Source organism: Mixophyes fleayi, chromosome 5 (genome assembly GCF_038048845.1).
Source record: "Mixophyes fleayi isolate aMixFle1 chromosome 5, aMixFle1.hap1, whole genome shotgun sequence".
Classification (NCBI taxonomy): domain Eukaryota; kingdom Metazoa; phylum Chordata; class Amphibia; order Anura; family Limnodynastidae; genus Mixophyes; species Mixophyes fleayi.
In genome coordinates, this window is record NC_134406.1 from 42979737 (window position 1) to 42985736 (window position 6000).

Consider the following 6000-nt stretch of genomic DNA (forward strand, 5'->3'; position numbering starts at 1 on the left):
TTACCTACAGTGAATAATCTATATTGCAAAGTAATTTGTACCTAAAAAAAGGGCAACATCTAGAATGTTCCTATAAATATTAGTCTTGCAAATCACATTTTGGAGGAAACATTTATTCCAGAGATTGATAGGTGGGGTTTAAAACAAAGTGAGTAGGGGGCAGCACGGTGGCGTAGTGGTTAGCACTTCTGCCTTACAGCACTGGGGTCATGAGTTCAATTCCCGACCATGGCCTTATCTGTGAGGAGTTTGCATGTTCTCCCACGTGTTTGCGTGGGTTTCCTCCAGGTGCTCCCGTTTTCTCCCACACTTCAAAAACATACTGGTAGGTTAATTGGCTGTTAACAAATTGACCCTAGTCTGTGTGTCTGTATGTGTGTTTGTGTGTGTGTGTGTGTGTGTGTGTGTGTCTGTCTGTGTTAGGGAATTTAGACTGTAAGCCCCAATGGGGCAGGGACTGATGTGAGAATAAGTGGCGCTATATAAATAAATGGTGATGATGATGATGAGTATATTTGGTTAATGAAAATGCATCGCTTACTGAACATATAGCATTACAAGAATTAACAATTCATCCCTCTTTAACTTTTAAGCCATCTAACAGTTTTTTTAGTAGTATTGAATCCAAATTACACAGGTCTGCAACCAAAAAGCTGTTTTCATAATTTTATCTGATTCTTATATTTTTTGGTGCACTGAATTCGAAAATGACCACCGTTTTTTCCTGGGATGTCAAATGTGCTTTGGTCAAACAGGTAGCTGGAAACCGCTAAATTTCAAATTCATCATACTTGGGGAAAAAACTGAACACGGAAAAACAAATTTATTTTCACTGCCAGTGCTCCCAAAAACATGAAAATACATGTTTATTGGTCCTGATAGTGATCACTGCATTGTTGAGTGTGCTTGCTAGGGCCTGCCCGGATATGTTCTTTCATGCATTAACTTGTTCTCTGATTCCTCCACAATCTTGTATTTCATTTCAGTCGTCATCCTGCTATTGTCTGTGTGGTTCAAAATTAGTGCAATGCCTCCAAGAAAGTGTGTAAATTCGCCTGACAGTTTCAGTTTCATTTGTGGAGAGTTCAAGGTGAAAAAGCAGCAGAAACTGCAGAAACCAAAACTGGTTGGTATGTGGGGATTTAAAAGTATTGTGTATACTGCTGGGACAACAGGCTGGGTACACCAAATACCCTTATTTTCTATGTTTATGGGACAGTATAGACCGGCAAAATCATTGGAAGCAAAAAAATTGGCTACCAAGAAGTCTAGTTGTTGGTGAAAAGAATGTTCTCAGAGATACATTGATACCCCCTGAGAAGGTTTTATTACCACCACTCCATATAAAATTAGGATTAATGAAGCAATTTTTTTAAGGTACTTCCCAAAGATAGCGAATGCTTCAAGTACTTGGGATCCAAGTTTCCAGGTTTAACGGAGGCAAAACTGAAAGAGGGGGTTTTTGTTGGCCCGGATATTAGAAAACTCATATCCGACAAAGACTTCGTCAGTTCAATGACTCCAACTCAAAAAGAAGCGTGGGTTGCCTTTACTGTGGTCATAAAAAAACTTTTTGGGAAACCAAAAGGACTCAAATTACAAGAAAATGGTGGAAACAATGTTGAAAGCGTTCCACAAGCTTGGTTGCTCCACGAGCTTAAAAGTCCATTTTCTCAACTCACACCTTGACTATTTTCCTGAAAATTTGGGAGCAGTGAGTGAAGAGCAGGGAGAACGTTTCCTTCAAGATATAAAAGAAATGGAAAGAAGGTATCAAGGGAAATGGAGTGTTACGATGATGGCTGACTACTGCTGGATGTTGTACAGGGATCTTCCGGAAGCCACCTACAAGAGGAAAAGCTCAAAAAGAAGTTAAGAGTTTAAAAAAAGACGATTTCACAAGCAATCTACTTGAGTGTGGTGTTAATTTTGTCGTTACATGTGCAAATGAGTTAATATTTTTCATGTAAATAAAATATTTGCGTTAAGAGCTTTTTTTTAAACGATGACCACCCATTTGTTAGAAAACCTGACGTCTCAGGACAAAACGGCTGTCATTTTTGGATTCAGCGCACCAAAAAACTTAAGAATCAGTCAACTTAACCAAAACAGCTGTCCAAAAAATTTTTGGGTAGACTTCTGTTATTAACTGCATTAATCAATGAATGCAATCAACAACTATCGTTGAGTCTTCATCATCATTAACATTTATTTATATAGCGCCAGCAAATTCCGTAGCGCTTTACAATTGGCAAACAAAGAGTAATAAAACAATATTGGGTAATAAATACATACAAAGAGGTAAGAGGGCCCTGCTCGCAAGCTTACAATCTATGGGAAAATGGTTTGTTACATAAGGGTAAGTGCTACATCATATTGAATAGTTGTCCAGCTAGAATGCAAAGGTTACAAAGCATTTAGTGGGCTGTATGCTCAGACACACAACTATGTTGGGCAGAGGGTTGTTGTCCTGTGTTAGCTGTGTAGAGGGTGGTAATAGGGTAACCTAAGGAGATTAAGAGGATGGTAGAGGAATATTATAAGCTTGTCTGAAGAGGTGGGTTTTCAGAGAACACTTGGCCGCTTGGCGGAGAAAGGTCACAGATTTATTGAATTGAATCAATTTGTGGTGCGAGGCAGTGAATTCCATAAAGTGGGTGCAGCCCGAAAAAAGTCCTGTAACCTAGAATGGGAGGAAGGGATGAGAGTCGAAGAGATATGCAGAGCTTGTGCAGACCGAAGGTGTTGAGTTGGGAGATATTTTGAGACAAGTGAGGTGATGTTTGTCGGTGCAATTTTGTTGATGGCCTTGTATGTTAGTAGGAGAATTTTATATTGGATTCTTTGAAAAACAGGCAACCAATGTAGAGACTGACAGAATGATTTGCAAGGAAAATCAATCTAGCCGCTGCATGCAAAATAGATTGTAGAGTCTCGAGTCTGATTTTAGGAAGACCAGTAAGGAGGGAATTACAATAGTCGATGCGGGAGAAGATGAGTGCATGAATTAAAGTTTTGGCAGTTCCTTGTGTGAGATATGTATGTCTTATTTTGTCCTACATCACAGGTGAAGTAATAATTATGTACTCTTTTTACAATCAGTTGTATGTAATCAGTGTATTTCCTAAAAGTTGTTTGAACATCTTAATACTGATTAAAGATTGTCCCCATTTTTTTTATATGGTACCCAAGACAAGTGAGAGGGCTGTGGTGGAGGAATTAATTGAGGGGAGGTTGGTATGGCAGGGCAGGGTGAATTACAGGAAAGTGTGGTGGGGTTTGAAGGACAAGTGTCCACACACATGCATTCGTACGTACGTACGTACGTACGTATATATCATAGTTCTGATGTTGGGGATAGTGCCATTCAGGCAGGTCTTTGTACTAAGCACAGGGAGAGTTGGGAGCAGAACAACGCAGCATGAAGGGGAGACCCAGTGTTAGTGAATTTCTGGACTTAATGAAGAGGGAGGTTATTGGGTGGAGGCTAAGACTCATTCTATGTTATGGTGACACCCTCACTGCCTGTAGGGTGGGGGGATTACCAGCTGCAGCCTTAACAAGGGTGCATAGTACATCAGTACCAGCCATGCTTCCATATATATTAATGTTGAATAGTGCCTTTACTTGCTCTTTAAATAAATGTTTGCATGGTCATTTTGTCTTCATTGTGAAAAACATTAAACTATTAAATAATTGTCATTATGGTGGCGCAGTGTTTAGCATTACTGTGAAACTGAGCAGTTGGGTTAGATTCTGACAAAAATGCTATCCGAGAGGTATTTGTATGTTATTCTCATGTTCGCTTGGGTCTCATCCCTGACAATACCTTACCTTCCATGCTGAGGAGGTTAGCATAGGACTGCGTGTGAGCTTATCACTAGACACATTCATCTGCTTACATTAAGTTACATGCCTCCGTCATTGGCTAGGAATGACTTGGACTTGCTTCAGCTTGAAATTCCCCATTTATTTCAGCCACTGAAGCAACCCTCCTGCCAGAACCTTGGAAAATGCATCAATCAACTTTTTGTACAAATGATTTCATACGCTAAATATAATTCTACTTCACAATGTAGTCAGTTAATTATTATTATTATTATTATTATTATTATCCTTTATTTATTAGGCGCCACAAGAGTTCCGCAGCGCCGTACACAGCACAAACAGTAGACTAAACAAGATGACACATTACAAACGGTTAACAAAAAATACCAAAACTTCAGATACTCCAGGCAGGCTAATGCAGCAAAGACGGAGCAGAAGAGCAGGTATGGAGAACAGAGGGAAGAGGCCCCTGCTCAAATGAGCTTACATCCTAAGGGAGGGTAGACAGATCTCAGGCACACAGGGAGCAAGTTGAAGTAAGTGGGGAGAGAACAGGGGGGCGGGAGGAGAGAGGGGAAGAACAGGTGGAGGAGAGGTTAGGTGGAAGGTTGGTAAGCCTTTAGGAACAGGTAAGTTTTGAGTGCCCTCTTGAAGGAGGACAGATTGGGAGAAAGACAGATGGAGCGAGGGAGGTTGTTCCAGTGAAGGGGGGCAGCACGGGAGAAGTCTTGGATTCTGGAGTGGGAAGAGGTGATCAGAGTGGAGGAGAGGCGACGGTCATTGGCCGAGCGCAGGGAGCGGGCAGGGGTGTGAATAGAGAGGAGGTTAGAGATATAGGGAGCAGTAGACTGAGAGAGAGCCTTGTAAGTGACGGTCAGGAGTTTGAAAAGGATTCTGTAAGGAATGGGGAGCCAGTGTAGGGCAAGGCAGAGAGGGGAGGCAGACGAGGAGCGGCGAGAAAGTAAGATGAGTCTTGCAGCCGCATTGAGTATAGAGCGGAGGGGGGCGAGATGGGAATGGGGGAGGCCGGTAAGAAGGAGGTTGCAATAATCAAGGCGGGAGATGATGAGTGCGTGGATGATAGTTTTGGTGGCATCCTGGGAGAGGAAGGGCCATTTTTTGTACTAGGTAAATGCACTGAAGTTCAGAACAGCCCATATTTTATTATGTAACATAATAAACATGAAAATGGTATAACAAAATGAATAAGCTTTTTCTGAATTTTTATCAAGACTAGTTTATGTTGCACGTGTAAGGCAGTTAGATAGCTGCACTTTAGATCAGCTCTGTGCCTTATCTCCCACATAATCAACTTCTCAAAAATATAAAACAGTTATAAATTTGCAAAGGCAATGGGAAATTACAAGGTGGTGCCAAGAAAAGTTATCACACTATTTAGAACAAAGGAAGGAGTGTGAGTACACTACCCTTTCTCCTCCTCCATTATGCATTGTGACCTTCCTGTGTTGTGCAGAGAAGGTCACGTGATGTGAAAGTTGGCAGCACATGCCTAATTCTCCCAATAATATTGTGAGAAGCCGTCTGGTGAGCCTCAGCTGAAGGCTCGACAGGATGCTGGAGGCCATTAAGCTCCCTGTTGCACACCACTGATTTGTCAGATGTACTGGACTAGCATTACATTTCAACTACTGAACCCAGTTGTGTCCGAGTCCCGAATACTGACTGCCGTAATGGTCTCAGGCGCTGGGAGGGTTAATACCCAGCACCGGAGGGGTTAAATCACCAGCGCTTGGCGGTCTGTGTATAAATGTGTATTTAATTAAAATAAAAATGTGTTTTGAACTGTGTGCTGCAGCACTGGGTGGGTAGTACCCAGCGCTGCAGCATATAAGGGGTTAAACCCTGGCACCTATGTAAGTGAGCGGTTAAATGTATTTAATGAAAAATGGATATGTGTAGGCGCTGCAGTGCCGGTAAAGAACCAGTGCACAGCAATGAATGTGTTAACTCCTGGCGCTTGGCACCGGGAGTGTGACTATGTGTAGCTTAAATGTAAAATGTGCCTGTAAATGTATAAAATGAAATGGGTATATGTATATAATATATAAAATACACTCACCTCGGTCCATCGGGGGCTGCAGGAGCGGCCCTGGATCCTTCACCACCCGTCAGCCATCTTCAGTAGCTGCCGGATGCAAGTAGATCCAGGAG